Consider the following 18157-nt stretch of genomic DNA (forward strand, 5'->3'; position numbering starts at 1 on the left):
GCTCTTGAATAGCAATAGAAATACCAGGCTATGTTGAAACCACTGATAATAGGAAATTGATGATAGGAATAACATTTTCCAGCCAGAGCAATGTCCTATTTTGATACAAAGGCATTGTCCATTAAAAATGAGAGTTTCAGTTGCCACTTCCTATTTTGTCTATTAATTAAAAGTAATATCTTACTGCATTTAGTTTGGCTGAGGACTGCAAAATATCTCTGTAAAATACTATCCAGAATTATGTTTCATTATTAATGATTTTAACATATCTTGAAAACAATACAAGACTTCGCTGCTAACAGAAAGGCTCTGCATAGATATTTCCAGTTTTTGTCCAAAATAAAGGTCAATGATATTAGCTAATTTGTAATATAATGTTTCCAGTCTCTGGTAAAACAATATCATTTGAATGCTCCTAAAAATTTTACCTTTACAGTTAAATAGGTAGAAGTCCAAAAGAACACCTAATGAAGACTTCATATAAAACTAGAGTGCAACACAAGGAATTTGCTTCCAAAATTCTGGAAATTGACGTTGAAAAGTTACAATTACTTGTGCACACAAAGAGTAATAAGCAAAAGGCTCCCACACTGACCTTACTAATCCCTGAGGGGAAGTGGAGGAACCTTTGTATACTACCCCATTTATATTTCAAATTTATTGTTTAACTATAACAATAGCATTGTCACACACTGTAATATAAATATAATCTTTTACCTCCCAGTATTTCCTTTTCTGGCTCTCTCTCTCTTCCTCTTTTGTTTTTTTTTTTTTATATGGCACACAGACTCAGACACACATACACAAACACTCCTGTCACTGTCAATATTCACACTCATTAGCAATATGTCAGGCTGGCATTTTCAACACATACTCCGGCGCATAACTGAACAACCAAGTAGAGCACACAAATATAAAAATACAGTTGCAAAGAAGAAAAGGCTCAGTGGAATAATTTTTAATGCTGAGAAACAAGTAAATATAGAAAAGAATAAGTGAAATGCTTACAGAATGTTTTAAAATGCAATGTGAATTGGGACTCTAGATAGCAGCTCAGACATTGTTCTCAGTTTTTACATATAGACGTAAATACAAACATGTATATTTTAGCAACACCATCTATTTAGCAACAACATTCCTTAACATTAAATTAAAAATGGAAGAGCCCTGTGCTTTAACTATTTCCTTTAATCTTTTAATCAGATTCAAACTAAACTAAAAACCCTAAGAAAATATCACAAAATGCAAATTGAACAATATTTTTAGTTTCTAAATGATAAGCTGCCAACATTTTTGTAATACCTATAACTGAGAAAATCAGCAATGACAACCACCACATTCACAGTTTTGACAAACAGTGTTTGACACAATAATAAGTAGTATAAAAATAAGGTGCACAGTGCCAAACTATATTTTTGATTATTCATCTTTTTATTCTTAGGTAAAATTTATTCTTGCTTTTTGTTATAAATGCTTTTAAAATCCAATGATAAAACAACCAAATTTCTCCAAGTGGCACCATGAAATGAAATCTAAAAGTCATAAGAACATTTGCCTAAATTAACGAGAGACAATTAGAGCAAGTACTATTGTGAAAAGAACAAACATACCTTTAGCTGTACAAGTGCACCCCTTCTCAGCACATCTACATAGTTCTGCAGCTCCACGATTGCAAAAGTCGACTCTGTAATGCTTATGATCTTTGTGACAATGGCATCACACTGCTGGTAAATTTTTCGATTATACTTCTCAGATGTGGTAGTAACTTTGTTAATTATGATATTAGCCAGCTGGCGGGTATGATCAATCATCCACTGTAAGAAAGCCAGACAACGAGACATCTAATCATTGCAACCAGAGCAGATAAATTTTGTTCCTTTCTTATATGTGTCACAGAATCTATCCCTCCTGATCCTCTATACAGCCATTGACTGTCAAATTTAGATTCAGCAAGCTCCCAGCTTTTCTTTATCCCTGCCTTAGATCTGAAACTCCTGGCTATCAAGAAGACAAGCGTCACCAGCTGTCTCAGAGCAGGAAGGCAATCAGGTGAATAGTACTTATCATCTTTCATTGCTTTCTGAGGAGTGACAAGATTGATTTGGGACCAAAAGCACATCCATATCTCTAGCACAGTGACTAGGGCTTCAAGTTCTGACTATGGTGCATATGTAAAGTTGTAGTGAGGGACTTCCACCTTGACCTTATTAATAATGCATCTTGAAAGTTTAAAGAATCGAAAAAAATAATTTGAAAATTTACAACACTCCCTTTTTACAGCTACAGTGGATATTCCCTTCCATCCGCCTCCCCAAAAATATGGCTAGGATGACTGCACTGTTACCCAAGGGATTGTGTTTCACAGTTGGATAGCCTTAATTGGGCCCCTAGAACCAGTTAGCTGCCATTAAAGGCTTCTCTGTAGACATCATCCTTCTCAACTAGTTTGATCGTCTATAAATTCTGCTTAGTGGAGCCTACACTGTGAGAAGGTTAAAAAATGCAAATAAATTATAACCTCATAATATAAAAGTATCCTAACTAAATTTAATCTGATAGTTAATTTCAGCCTTGCTCTAGGAAACAACGCTATGTTTGACCTTTTTTATTTAACAGAAAATTGGACAGATTTGCATCCTGGCTTCAAGATTGTTGTTAAAAACTAAGCATATTGTGAGATACTAAAAAGTGAATTAAATAATGTGGAACAGAAAAAGCCAACAGCATACAAGTAGTGAAAATAAAAAACTAATACTAAACACGGTTGTACAATAATAAAGGTATGGTGATATTACATTTAACAAATTAGGCGTAAATACCATCCGTGATGATGGTCAAGTTATAATGACATGCAAACATTTTTGTGGACTCTTCTTTTTACGTTCTATTTTGTAGCATTTACACAGGAACTATAGTAAACCTCTAGGGTGGACTTCAGTTTTGGCTGAACCATTTGCAGTGAACATTTGACTATTTGGATCAGAGCCTATTCTCCAAAAAACACATCCTTTCAGAGCTCATGTACTTAGCTTTGTTTATTCCCTTTCAATTATCATATTGAAAGTCATTTCTTTGTTTTTCTTTAAAATTTTCAAAGATTGATAAGAATTTCACACACTTTTGAACACTAGGGAGAAAATACCTGCAGATAGAAAATGTAACAGTTTATGAGAATATCAGGTATAATCTGGTTATGCTGCCTTGAAATTACAATGCTTTCAGAGCTTGCTCTGTCCTTCTAAGTGTGAAATTCTGCTTTTATTCAACTGTCTGATGTGGAGAGTTTAAGGGGTCTGGATGTAATGATCATTTAGATCTATCTTAATCATCAAAACACAAATTGCCCAAATTGATCCTTATAATAGAATTTTATTCTGCTATTTATTGGACTAAAAGTAGGCAGGAAAATATTTACAGCCATACAAAATGCTGAAACAGGGACCTCTGTTTATAGAGGTAAATCTTGAAGTAAATGGCAAAACTCCCTTTGACTTCAATGGAGCCAGGATTTCACTTGATATTTAAGAATCCATTTGTGCACTGTGTCTTTTATTATTTATATGTATTTCCCTACTGCATATAGGTCCTAATTAGTATCAGACCTTACTGTTCTAGACACTGTACAAACATGAAGATGAGACAGGCGCTAGACCGAGCAGACACCTTGGATTTAAGACCAGATGCAACAAGCGAGTGTAACAAACAAACAGGAGGAGTGATGGGAGACTGAGGCAACGATAATAGTACTTTATTTTATTCTTAGCACAGGTGAGCTATATGCAACATATGTTGGTAGCTAAGTCTTTCTCATTTTTAATAATATGAAATATACAAACATATCGGTAGTGGCATCCCCACTTGGCTACTTTCCTAGGCTTTGTCAGCTGTCTGTATACTGTAGGCATCACAGCAGAAGTGAAGAGGGATGTGAAGGAGAATAGGTAGTGGTTTAACTGCTTAACGTGGGGGAGCTGTACCATCCATAAAGGGCAGTATGAAAGAATGTTCAAAGTAGTACATCACAGGCATTTAAGTTTGGCCATTGCGTATAAATGTGACAAACTTTTTGTTTTTTTCATTCACTACACAACTGGACTCTAAGGCTGGAATGCTCAAAGGGGCAAAGGAAGTTAGGCACCCAACTGCTACTGAAAATTAGTGGGATTTAGGCTTTTAACTCCCTTAAGGCTTTGAAAATCCCAGTCTCAGTTGTTCTTCCTATTGACATCTAATATTAAATGGTATCTCAAGAAAACAGCGAATTGGCAAGGAGTATATGGGACGTGGGGGGAGATCACAGAGGGAATGCACAAGGAGGAAGCAGAGGAAGAGCACTTAGTAGAAGGTGCCAGACGTCATGCCTAGAACAGGAGGAGAAAGAAGTATGGTGGAGTAAAGGGCACAGAAGATGCACAGTAAGAAAAGAATTACAGAATAGACTCTAGGGAAAGAATCCTCAACCAGAAGAAAGTCACAGCATAATTACTATGCAGCAGCTCCAGGTTTAGAGAGAGGAAGACACCTCCACTAACATCTCACAAGGACCATAATTGTGACCACCTACATCCAACGGAGACACCTGTTCTGAGCAAACACACTCCCGAACTTTCCACAGAGATTGCTGTAGCAAGCAAGGTCCCAGATCACAAAGAAAAGGCAAAACAAGATTAAACAACTTTATGAAGGAGCAGGAACAACTAACTAAAGAAAAAAAGCTGTGATGAGTATTTTAAGTTGTTGGATCAAAATACTGTCAAAACTGCATTGCATAAGCCAGTTTAATATAGGCTCATTTACTTTTAAATAAAATAAATGTACTTGGTGGTTTAACTGTAAAAATACAACTATAATAAACTTCCATTTGTTACAACTCAACACTGTATTGCAGAATATGAAGTGAAATGTAAGTGATATAAAATGAAGTATGTACATGATATATTTAAATAAAAATGAAAAATGTGATTAAATACAAATATTCAAATACAGTAGTTTTAAAAATTATGTCTTTTAGTGTCAAGTGTCTGCCAATTAATAGGTGCCCTAAAATGCTTGACTATGATACAAGGTACAGAGGAGAGCACAGGAGCAATATAAGGACAAGAAGCCAATGAAGCATGGCACAACTTTGTAGATTTGGAGGAACATATGGGGCAGGAGCACAGATAGATCTGAGAAGGAAGCATCTCTTCATGGTAAATGCTTTTTCAAACCCATCAGGAGTTAGTACAGCTCAGTGCTGCATTAATTCCCCCCTTCAAAGTTGCTATCCTCTGTGTGCAACTGCAGGGAGGCAGCCTATTAGAGGTGGTCAGGACTTTTTTGACAAAAGTTTTGTTTTGTTGTCAGAAAATGCCAATTCACTGAAATCATTAAGTTTTGTAGAAATGTATTAGTTTTGACAAAATTTTCATAGGCAAGGTTTCTCAGGTCCAGGATAGAATTTCTGGTCAAAATGGGGGAGAGATGGCGACCCACCTCAGAATAGCCAATAGCTAGTGATTAGGGCACTCACCCGGGATGTGGGAGACTCATACTTAAGTCCCTGCTCTTAGAGGCTCATTTTCCCTTATATTGCTCTGTACCTTGTAGCTATTCCACGGTGGTGAATGTGTGTCACACACACCCAGATGCACATACTTTTTCACAAAAAATTTCAAAACATCTGTTTCATTCTAGAACAAAAATAAATGTTGAAACTGATATTTTTTCAAAATAGAACTATTATTTTTCAGCCAGCCCTTGAGCCAATAGCAGTTTGATTCCTGAATGAGCCAAGAATCAATTTTTTTTGGAGGGAGGGTATACAACAGTATAGAAATGGATATTTTTTTTTAGTACTGCAGATCATGAATCATCTTGCATGACAAAATATATGTGTATGTTATTGAACAGAATGAAAACTTCAAATGTTTTATAAAACTCAACCACCTCTGAAATAAATCACACTTGGCATCTTCACTCATAAGCGCTGTGAGGGAGGCTATATGTTTAGCTAGCACCTAGCCCATTGACAGCATTACTGTAATACAGATACATTTTAAGAAAAATAATAATACTTCCATTCTAGGGTTTGTTTTTATAATGGCAAAAGACTCAACTTTATTCAGTAAGAAGATTGTTGGCTTGAAGGGTTTTGATTTTATTGGGCTGTAGCCAAGACGATAAAGGAAGAGACGAGCCTGAGAGTAGTGAGAAGAGCTTCCTTTGCCTCTGTCAGCCACTGCCCTTTTCTTGTATTGATAAACCTGTTGATGAGATCTCCTTGGTTACTCTGGTATGAGAGGGGTAGCCATGTTAGTCTGGATCTGTAAAAACGGCAAAGAGTCTTGTGGCACCTTATAGACTAACAGACATATTTGAGCATAAGCTTTCGTGGGCTAAAACCCACTTCATCAGATGCATGGAGTGGAAAATACTCTGGATATTTAAACACTGTTTGCACCAGACACAATATCAAGTTCTACTACACTGAAGCAGACTACCAGCGCTAACTGTACTACCCTTTCTGGCTTGCAGGCATGGGATAGGCCCCTTCTATCCAGGAGGTGGACGGGCTGATGTCTATTCATCAGATAGAAACAATGTACACCTTTTCCCCAACTGGGAAAACAAGCAATGTCACTCCCATTGTAGTTATCTGCAGAACCACTTTCTTGCCTAAGTCATTGCATTATGCAAGAAGGATTTTCATAAACCCTCACCATGGCACAGAAAGACAAAACTCAGTAACAATTGCACACAAAAAAGCAGACAAGTCAGCTCATAACCTGTGTTATAGGAAGATTCCATGTGATACAAATAATGAATTGATGCCTACTAAAATAAACACACGCAAGCCAGAAAGGGGAACTCTAACTTCTGATTTTGCAGACCCTCAACAGTCTTGCACAAAAGAGATGCTACCTGTGCCTTATACAATGAAGAGTGGATGGAAAAGACTTGCATCATCCTCCGGAAGAAGAAATGATGCTTTCCACACAGGGAAAACTTTTATCGGGAATTAAGCATCAGTCCAAGTCAACTTGTCACAGTCCTATGACCGTAGGCATTGGCATTGCTTCTTCCTATAATGGTAGGGCTTACACCATTGTGTGTGGATTGGTGAGTGGAGAGTCATTCTATCATACTGTTCTCCACAACTTTTGGGTTCTGGCACACTTCCTTAAACCCATGAGCCTCTCCTGATTAAAGGCCAGGACCACACCCATATACAGAAAACTGAAAAGAATTATACTATGTGCTGGTAAATATAGGTGAATGATAGATGCACCTAACCTAAATTAAATGAATATTTTTACAGAGATAATGAACATAACCCATTTTATTGGGGAAAAATACTGAGCTGTTCAAGCAACATAGTATTTTATTTTAGATAAATTACTTAATCTTCAAAGCAGCATTTGATATTTTTCCAAAAATAAAGGTGCATTTACAACAGAAGCCTCTTCTCAAAGAGGACATTTTATCTCTACTAAACTGGAACATGCATAATAATACAACAGGAACATGTGCTAGTACATGACTCTTAATAAAACAGTTGAAAGAACACATCTGCAGCGTTCTGAAGCAAATCAGTATAAACTAAAATACCCAAACCATCAGGGTACAACAAGAAAGTATTAGAACAGCACATCTGTTGTTCACAAGGATTATCCTCTGAGGAGAAAGTCAAGAAAGCCCAACTATTAATATTTAGGACCTGGATGCACCTAAAGCTGCATCTCAATGAAAGCATCAAACTGCCCACCTCTGACCAGTCAGGGACTTAACAATTTGCCAAGTTCTTTTAACGAGCTTCTTAATTTTAAGTCTACTATTTAATTTCCTTAAAGATAATATACGGCACCTGATTAATCTCAGAGGTGTTAGAGCAGCAGCACCAAAGGCACAACAATGATCAAATGGGCCAATTTCAGTAGCTATTTTCTTCAAAGCCTCATTTTCCTTTTCATCAACTCTAAAATGAGGCTCACTGAGAATGAACATATCTAAGTGACTGGGGGACAGCAAGCATTTGTAAGATTCCAAGGTCAAGCAGTAACAAAAGATGATCAAACCATAAAAGGAACAAAATTGATCAAAATATGTTTATTGTATTGTGGGAAAATACACATTTTTAAGCATATCTAATTTCAAAATAACCACATTACAGTACTTTTCTACAGATGACACCTATTCTTATGATCAGCTGTACTTATCCCTGACACAGTGAGCTCAGGTAAGCACAAAGCAAAATATGATTATCTAAAAAAGCTTATATATATAAGCATTCAGAAACATTTGTGATGTCTGACCAGCTTTATAAATGTGTGTGCTGCATACACATAATGGATGGTTCATAGGTATGTACTATATGGCTGAGATTTTTCAGAACAATCTAGAAGATTTGGATAGCCGACGTCCATTAGTACTAAAGCAACAGGTGTTCTAATCAGTTAGGTGGTTTTGAAAATTTTAAGCTATATTTTTAGGGAAAAACATATCTGAAAAAACAGTAAAAGTTTTAATTGAATTAATGTATTTGTGGTGTTAAAAATGAACGGTTCACAATATCTCACGTATAAAAATATTTAAAGAAGTATCAATATTCAGTTGATATACTATATTATACTATAGGCAACATTACTGAAGGACTAACCCATTAGTTCTAAAAAAACCCTCCCTTCAGACAAGGGCCTGGGACTTTACAGATAGTGCTGATGGCCAACAGACTCAGGCTTTGCCACACCAACCAAGGAAGTGAATTTCAGTGTTGAGAGCACTCCGGTAAGAAATTCAGTCCCCAGTTGTTGCCTATTTCCAAGAGATTTCTTAAATCAAAGTGGGTTCATCATTCTGTGTGGGTGGACAAAAGCAGTAAGTGCATTTTCCTGTAGGTAAGACCTGACTTCAGGTCATTCAAACATTTTGTATATGCTGTTTCTGATACATATTTAGGACAGTGCATGACAATCAAATATGCCAGTAAACCCCTCATGAAGAAAGACCCTTTGATAACTCTTTTGAGCTTTTGGCTGTGGAAGCCCAACAGCTCTTTGCTCACTTGTAAAAGCTCTTGCAGCACTGTACATTACCCACGCACACAACAACTGGATTATCACAACTGAACACTGACTAAATATTATAGAAAACAAAAGAATTCACAAACTGTCTGGTATAAGCATTGTAAACATACAATTACAAAATGCTACACTTCTACAGTCTTTTAGTTGAATTTAAAGAAAAATCTAAATTTCATGTTTCTTGGTTTCATTAAAACAACAAAAGGAATCCCCTATTGTCTGTTGTACTTGAAGCTAAAAACCTACTATCAATTATATGCAATTTAACAGAGTTACTACATGGTTCTATGAATATTTTTGATCAGAATTGTCTGACGCAGATTAAAGCCATGATTCAGAAAAGCGTCCCTATTCAAGACAACACTTAAGCACTTGCTTAATTTTAAGCACATGTTTAAGTGCTGTCCTGAATACGGAAGGACTTACATCTAAGTGCAGTACTGAATTAGGGCCCATAGCCTGAAATGTTACTGGGAAATCTCAAGAATGCATTTATGATATTAGTTCTAGTCTACTGCTAAATACTCTTAGAAATCTGAATTTACGAGACTTTTTCGTTCGATTGGTGGGCTTTCCCAAATATGTATGAAATTACATCTTCTGTCCTTTCATTATCGGGTCTGTTAATTACACACATTGTATACAGTAATTTGCAAATTTGTAAAGATGTGTACGTCTCATTTAAAGATTTTGATCAAGTCTCTGGAAATGTTTTTAAATAAACATGGCTGTCTTGGTCTTCCTCTGTATTTTTAAATTAGGGTGACCAGATGTCCCAATTTTATAGAGACAGTCCCCATTTTTGGGTCTTTTTCTTATATAGGCTCCTATTACCCCCCACTCCTGTCCAGATTTTTCACATTTGCTGTCTGGTCATCCTATTTTAAATACACATACCAACTTAATTATCATTATATTAAAATTATGCAATCTAGTTCATTGCACATAAAAAGGAATGCCAAAAAAGGAGAACAAAGTAAAATTGATGGATTCAAGTAGAAAAATAAATAAATAAAGCACTAGCTGGAGTTGTGAAGATCATGCATTACGATGAAAGATGAAACAGATGCAATACACAGAAAGATCAAAGAGCTCCATCAATTCATTCTGAGAGTCAAAATCCAGCTGAGCATCAGAGCTCTGTCCGCATAATAAGAAAGGTTGACTAAAACATAAGGATTAAACAGATGAGCTGTCTCCTGTGAACGCACAGCAGAGAAGCCCTGCTGAGCCACTTTTAAAGACACTCTGGAATTGTACACCTGCTACTCCATAGTCAAACCAACAGGAAGCCAGGCTGGCAGAAAAAAAATCCACTAATGGACTAAATAGCTATCTTTAGGAGAAATCAAAAGTTTGCATTCGGGACACTTTTCCAAGAAATTTTCAGTTCAGGAAAATTACAATTTATAGATTTGTTCTTTTTACCCTTAGAGTAAGTTGGTTTACCAAACATTTTCATTAAAACATGGATGAAAAGCAAATATTACCATCATCTTCACATTCACTTATAAAGGAAACAAAAGCCTACTAAGTATTGTTCCTGTGATAGAAGCCTAAGAACCCACATAATAGGGTCAGCCTAGAACTCTGTACAGAAATATTAGCAACAATATTTCTGATTTAGAATCCATTTGCTTACTCTGTAAATATAATGCTAACTGGCAAAACTATCAATGACTTCTTTGGGGCAGAATGAAACTTCAAGATCACTGAAAAAATGACAATTTCTAATAAAGGAATCATTTAAAATAATATCATATATAGTTCCCTTTCTTGTCTTAACCATCAGATAGACTAAAAGAATTAAAAATCCCAGCACAGGACACCAATTATTTTGCTCTTATTTTTCTCATTGGTAATGAGAAATAAAACTAGGAAAATATTATAATGTTAAGTAGTGGTCATGACAACAAACCAATTAAGATAACGTTTTTCAAGTGATGCTGGAATAGAAACTAGATTAATTTTAGTATTAAAAACCTAATTTTAAACTATTTCCTTTATTGTCCACTACTTTCAGTTCCAAACACAATCCCTACATATAAAAAATTAAGTACAGTAGTAACAATAATTTCAGTACTTGAAACAAAGGATAAATTGCTGAGGCTTTACAAATTTGTGGCATCAACAACATGCTATTCCAGGTCTTACTCAGAGTAATGGATCAAAGCAAGCCTGCAATCCATACACTGAAACTGAGTATTGTACAAAGCAAAATAAACTTACAATAAACTTGAAGTTTTTTAAGGCTTTGATTTGATTTTCACCAACTTTTCAATTAGATTTCAACTTGTTGCCATAGGTGGCTTCTCTCCCTTTTTTCTTTTATATAAATGTTACTAACCTATTTGGCCTATGAGTGTGATTTACAATCACATCTTTTACTCTTGTTTTAGCTGACTGGATAATCTCTTCATGGATCTGTGTAGAGCTAATATATTTGATTTCCAGGTTATCTACTGCCTGCAGATACAAGCACTTCGATTGTTTACAATGCAAGAGTAATTGGTAACAGCTAAATAACTCCATAGAGACTGATTTAAGAGTGCTTTACCTATTACATGAATGTGGGGCTTGATCCTGCAGTCCCTATTCTGGCAAAACTCCCATTGACTCCAATGCAAAACACAATTAATAAGAAAGAAAGAAAGAAAGAAAGAAAGAAAGAAAGAAAGAAAGAAAGAATACAACAATAAGTTAATTATCAATCACACATGTTCATTATTCATAACTGTACTTATGTAAAATGGATTTATATTTACAAAACAAATAAAAATAAATGACTTGCCATTTCCAAAATTTCAACACTTTTCAAAATATGGCTGTAAAAATAAGCAGCTTCTGTATGAAACCCAAAAGAACAGCTGCAAAGGATTAGACGGCCGTATCCTCATTCTTCAATAGTTTTAGAGTACGTTTCTATCAGATCCTTTAAACATAGAATATGTTTTTTACACCTCTTTTATTTTTGAAATACCTACATTATTCAGTTTCAGTTAAATTATTCCAAGGGTGAGATTCTATGGGTAATAAATACCTCCACCCCTTTTTTTTTGGCCATTTAATGTATTGCTTCCTCACTGCAGATATTGGTTCGAAATTTAATTTTAAAAATAACTTAAAAATTGTCAGTGAGCCATAAGCAGCTAAATATATTGCACTACTTCTGTAAAAAATCAAAGTCTCTATTTTAAAGGGGGGTAATAGAGCTTATTTTAACTTTCACTCTCTGTAGCCATTTTATGACCACCAAAGTTTATTGCTTCACAAAATGGTGTGGATATGCAATATATCTGAAGACAGTTTTTACAGAATTATATGAAGAGGCTCTTAAAATAAAAAAAGGGCACACAACATATTATACTGTATTATCTGAGAAACAGTAGGTGATCATGTAATTACAGACTGCATAGTATATTTAAGCTAATCTAATTTTGTGCCTGCAACCTCAGTATAATCATTTCCTGAGTTTTCAGAGTGTAAACCTGCAATGTTTATGTACTCTTAACATAATCATAGAATTGACTAGTTTATGTTTTTGGGGGGTGGGAAAGGGGTGTATTTTAAAGAAAAAGATTTCCCAATTTTGTCTCAGTAGAAGATTATATTTCACTACTTTTACCACTGAAATATCCATCCATTGCATCCTGTCTTTCTTCCGGTGTAGCCAGACAATGAATACATTCTTTCACTCTCCTCTCCTCTGAAAACAGCAGGACTTTCTTGTTTAAACTTAAAAAAAAATCCCCTTTGGGCGAGAGCAGGCTAGGAAAATGTCTACCTAATACGTGAAAAGAGTGGCTAAACATATAAACTGGCTTCATTATTATTTTTAATTACTACTGAAGTCCCAAAGAGGGGTGTGAGGAATAGTGGGTGTTCAGCTCTTGGTATCTGCTACTTATGGACAACCAAATTTTCCATTATAAAATTATACTCATGAACAATTTCTTCAACAGATGGGGAAAATCTGACATGTGACTCTTTCAATGGTGGTTCCTTTAAAGCGAAAGAATTTGAACTTGTTAGTTTTAAACTTATTATGTTTTGACTATATTTTGAACCACAAAAAAGAAAATCTGAATCCACTTTTTAATATTATAAATTGGAGAAACGATGTCCACACATATACCATAGCAGGCTTTTCTTTTTTTATATTTGGTATCTGACTATAATCCCTCTATGTACCAGTTGTTTTTTTAAAAAATGCACATTGATTTTGTTTGACAGAAAGTAAGAGCCATGATTAGCCTTCAGTTTGTTAGGCAGGCACGACCATTTATTTTTTTTGAAAACTCATGTTTTCCTGTGTCATATGTGCAAAACGTGAAATTTCATAATTTGCTTCCACTGTGGCAAAGTTTGCTCCTGTATATCACGCACATCCTTTTGTTCAGTGTCTAGATTTCTAAATGTAAAACTTTATTCAAGTACAGTTGTTATTCTTTACATTTTTTCAGAAATGAAAGAATAAAGTTTACTTCAAACTACAGTTCTAAAAACACTTTTAATAAAGGGGGAAGTAGCCATTAACTAGTATGACTTTTCTTCCCCTTGTCTTATTTTCAGCCTGCCTGTGATTCTCTGCTAAACTGCTATTCACACCTCATTTTTTAAAAAATGTATATGTATAGGAAAAGATAAAATGTTTTCTAAAATGGAAATAATAAGGATGAATATCCAATCATTTTAAACACATTTTTACTTTTACAATATGTATATTAAAAAAGGTATCAATAAGATATTATCAGCAAATACTACATTATTGGACTAAGACAACCAAACAAATAATACACACACGAAATTTAAAATCCTGTTAAGAGCCTCATCTAAATGGCTAGCATACGTTTTGTTGCTATTATAATTCACTTTACTGTGGCATCAGTGCCATGAATAAGCTAACTTTGTGTCAGATTTAGATGCCCAATATCATTTACACACCTTGCCCCGCAGTGGCCCCACGGAAGTTAATAGTGGAGTAAACTGCTAAAGTGTGAGGGTATAAGAATCTGGTTCAAAGTTAACATGACAATCAGTAAATCAGTATCTAAGAACATTTGTCTATGGTAAATGGAAAAAAGCCTTAAAGGATTAGTTCTTTTTATGCTTAAAACGAATCACACAGCTCAAAAAGCTCAAACTATTCCCTTCCTTTTTCAGATTTATTTAGTATCAATAAAGATATGACTTTGGTCATACATTATATAATTACATGTGCTTTAATAGACAAAGAAGATTTTGAAGTCACGTTTAACTTTGGGCTCCTAAAGATTGATTACTAGCATTTTTGCGAACAATTTCAGACACCAGCTGCTATAAATACATTTAAACTCGCCACCCCACTCAGCAATGACCATGCATCTACAGTATTTTCATTATCTCAAAAATGCCTTGGCTTCATCAGCAACAGATGAATTCATTAATTTCTTTATTAATTCAAATGATTTTTTTTCAATTTTTATATGCCCCAAGGTTGTCTCTGCAAGATCAGCTCCCTCTGTGTTCCATAAAATTGTAATCAATCTCTATTATAGTCATGAAAATGGTATTTGTCACTTTGCTGAGAAAAAAATAATCAATATGTCTTGCAGGGCAGAACAGGCATTTAATACAATGAATTGATGCCTGCTAGAGAAATTTAGCTTGCCAGCAGTTTGGGACAAGCTAATAGAAATACAGAAAATTCACCCAAGGTTGACAGATGAATATACAGACATGCCACAAAAATTAATATTTGGGCATTTTGAATGGCTTGTCATTTCATATGTTGGAAAGAACATAGATTTAGACACTCAAATCCCAAAAGAAATCCTTTTCTGTTTTAAAGACAAAACCTCAAAAACGTACAAAAAGGAATTTTTGACTCTGTTATCATTTTCATATTGGATAAATATTGGAAGAATAAATAATTTCCTCTACTTTAAAGCATTGCTCCAGACAAGAGACAGTATCAAAAGCACTGTTGAGTTTTAAGTAGTAAGACAATACAAAGATTGTGTGGTGGCACAGAATATCTGAATGCTTTGGAGGGCACATTAAAGCAAAGAGAGGCCTGCGTATTCACAAAATAGCAACACTCTGCACTATGGCACTGTTCAAAGACTTCAGGTGGACCATATGAAAAATGCACAAGTAAAATTGTTGTAACTTAAAAGATCTAGAAAAGGTCCAGCTGTAAGTTTAATAATAACTAGTGTCAAATTCTCAAAAGACAATATGTAAAACACTCCTTAATTTTAACAAAGGTATCAATACCTACTTTAGGAATGGGATCTCTCTTCCTCCCTTCCTTCTACTGCCATCTGCAGAACTGTCAAAAACACGTCACCCTTGATTATGCTGGTCTGTTTAATTCCCTTGTTTTGTTGGTTTTAATAAATAATGTTTAAAGTTGCAGCATAAAAAGCAAAAACTGCAGCTGCCTGGGACATTGCCTTTATGCGAAATAATATTTGATTTTCAATATATATTAATCTGTCCCATCCTTTGCTTTACTCAATCAGGCAATTATTGCCATTCTGTTTCATACTGAAAGGTGTATTTCAGGTTGCAATCATGTTAGAGATTTTTGTACCTTGTAGATAAGTTTGTACAGTGCGTTACATGTTTGTTAGTAGAATTAGCAATGTATTTGGAGGAAAGTGTTTTTGTCTCCTTACAAGAACAACAAAACGACAGAAGAATTTGTGAGACAGCATAGAGAACCCTACCAGAAATTACTGCCAGAGTTGGAGTGGTGGCAAACCTGATATCCTCTACAATGGTGCTGATTTGCGAGTTTACAGTTTAAAGCCCCCAAAATGGGAAATGGGCAGACTTCTGAGTATGGACATGGGGGACTGCCTAGGCACATGCACTTGCAGGACTGAGGCCTAAATCAGCCATACAGGCCTGAATAGGCTGAATGCATGAGGCAGTCTGTTATGAGGAACTGAGGAGCTCTTTAATTGCTTACCCAAGTTGAGAGATAGACCACGGTTATTCTTATGGTAAGAATTAATTGTATTGTGTCTTCTTTTGTCATTAAATCTCCTTCTGCAAAAATTGTGGCCACTGTGCCAAAACTCATTAAAAGGTGCAAGCATCCAATATATGGCAAATCTGAAGCATTATCCCATACACTGCAGGAAAACAAGACAAGACACCAGGAATGTGGTTTAACCAGGCTACAACTTTTAAGTAACACATCTGGGAACTATCTGGAATTAACTTGCCCAATGCAGGTAATTCCTTTGTAATCTGTTTCATCTGGTGGAGAGCTGACAGCAGCTAACCTGGTCTCAGTGATATTGCTGAGACCCCATTATCCTCCCTTTCTATGAGGGCTAAGGAGGGTGGGGAAGAGCAGGCTGTCTCCCTACTGTACCCAGACATTAGGAACCCAATTCCCCACTTTCTTTAGGAGATGTCTTCTAATCTGCTTCCAATTCCAGTTCAGGGAACCAGACCCCCTTCTTAACAAGTACCTGCACTGGGCACCTACCAAGTTGCAACAAAATAAATTTTACAACCTAACTGAGCCACTGGGTCCTTGGGCTGCTGAGAGGAAGATGAAAAAAACTCACATCTTCTGGCCAACCTGGCAGTCCAGGGGTAAATTCAGCAAGGCCCCCAAACCCAGTGCTATTCTAATCCAATGGGGGAGGTTTTCTTCCCTGTGCAAGTGGTGCTGCTGGGGCAGGAGGAAGGGTTTATAGCCCTTCCTTTGAGTGCATGGGAGTCAATAGGCTTGTGCTGCTCCAGCTAATGAGCCACAGTATCCCACTCCTCAACTCTAGACAGGGGGCACAATCCTTTAAGGGAACAACAGTTTTCTTTTTTCTGCTGGCCCAGACAAATCCCCACACCTCCAAGTCTGCAGGGCGAGAGGCATTTGTGCTAAAACCACATCGTAAAAGTCCTTAATTATTATTTTTAAAAATACATTCACAGAATGAATACTTTAAATGTGAGTCTCCTATGACCACTCTCCCCTTCACCCTTGTGTCAGAAATACTCAAAGACACCTTTACATATTAGGCCCTCCTACTATTGAAATCAATGAGAAAATCTCCCTCTGAGTTCAATGGGGATAAGATTGGCCAAAAAAAAAATCTGACAATATGGATATGACCCTTTTTTCATATTCATTTATTTATTTGTTAAAGCTAGTTTTATGCTAGTTTCTCATTTTGTAAAAGAATTTGATCCTAAGGCTGAAAACACATCAGTCAAGTTTCTTTGTAGCCAAGTACTAAAAAGTTCTTGAAAATCAATTTACATTGAACATGATAATTGACCATTAAATAGTGCAGTTCTCGCAGGAAGCTAAAAAGAATTCAATTAAAAATATCTCTGCATTCTTAAACAACAGAAATCAAACTAAATAGAAATCCAGCAACACTGACATATGTTTCCCCTCAAGCAATCTGTGTAGTTTCTATTTTACAAATGAGCTTCACCTGCTATTGTACATGTAGTGGCAAGTACTGGTAAGGATGACAGAAGTTAGTGTTGCATGACACTGTCAACATTTATATTTATGCTTTGTGTGAGAGCAAACATTTGTAATTCATCCTAGGAAAGCTGAAGTTTTATTACAGAAAATGACAAAGTGTTATTACAGATAGTTCAAAACGTAAGATATTCCTGTCTACATTGTCAGGTCTGATGTGTGTCAGATTTACACATATGGTTACAAAATGGTCACGTATATGTATATATAATGCCTTCAAAGATAGACATGAATTTGCATTCAGCTGTCTTTCCTCTTGCACTTTTGTCCAAAATGTAAATCTTCTCAAACAAACAGGCATTTGAAGGACTTGTACACATCATGTATTCCTTATAAATGGATAAGATGGATCTTTATATGTTTCAGTTGCAGAGATATGAGAGTAATAAAGGTATTAAGTATTAATATTTTTATAATCAGTATGCTAGGCCCCGAGGGAAATATTCTCATTGATTTTTCCTTGGGCTTATTGACATAATTTGCACACTACTGATAACTGAGTTTTACCTGTTTGAAAGCATAAATCCCACTGAGAAAAGTGTATTTTTCAATTAAACTATCTTACATGAACTTACTGACAAAATGAAATAAATTTGAA

At 35.6% G+C, this 18157-nt stretch overlaps 1 long non-coding RNA gene across 10 annotated transcripts in view; it reads right to left on the minus strand.

Moving 5' to 3' along the window:
* LOC119845242 overlaps positions 1–18157 on the minus strand; it is a 103535-nt gene that overhangs the window by 29423 nt on the left and 55955 nt on the right. For all 10 annotated transcript variants that reach the window (XR_006274054.1, XR_006274061.1, XR_006274059.1 and 7 more), the window contains one exon: positions 1611–1814. This is a non-coding gene — a long non-coding RNA (uncharacterized LOC119845242). The remainder of the gene's footprint in view (positions 1–1610; positions 1815–18157) is intronic.

Source organism: Dermochelys coriacea, chromosome 1 (assembly GCF_009764565.3).
Source record: "Dermochelys coriacea isolate rDerCor1 chromosome 1, rDerCor1.pri.v4, whole genome shotgun sequence".
Taxonomy (NCBI): Eukaryota; Metazoa; Chordata; order Testudines; family Dermochelyidae; genus Dermochelys; species Dermochelys coriacea.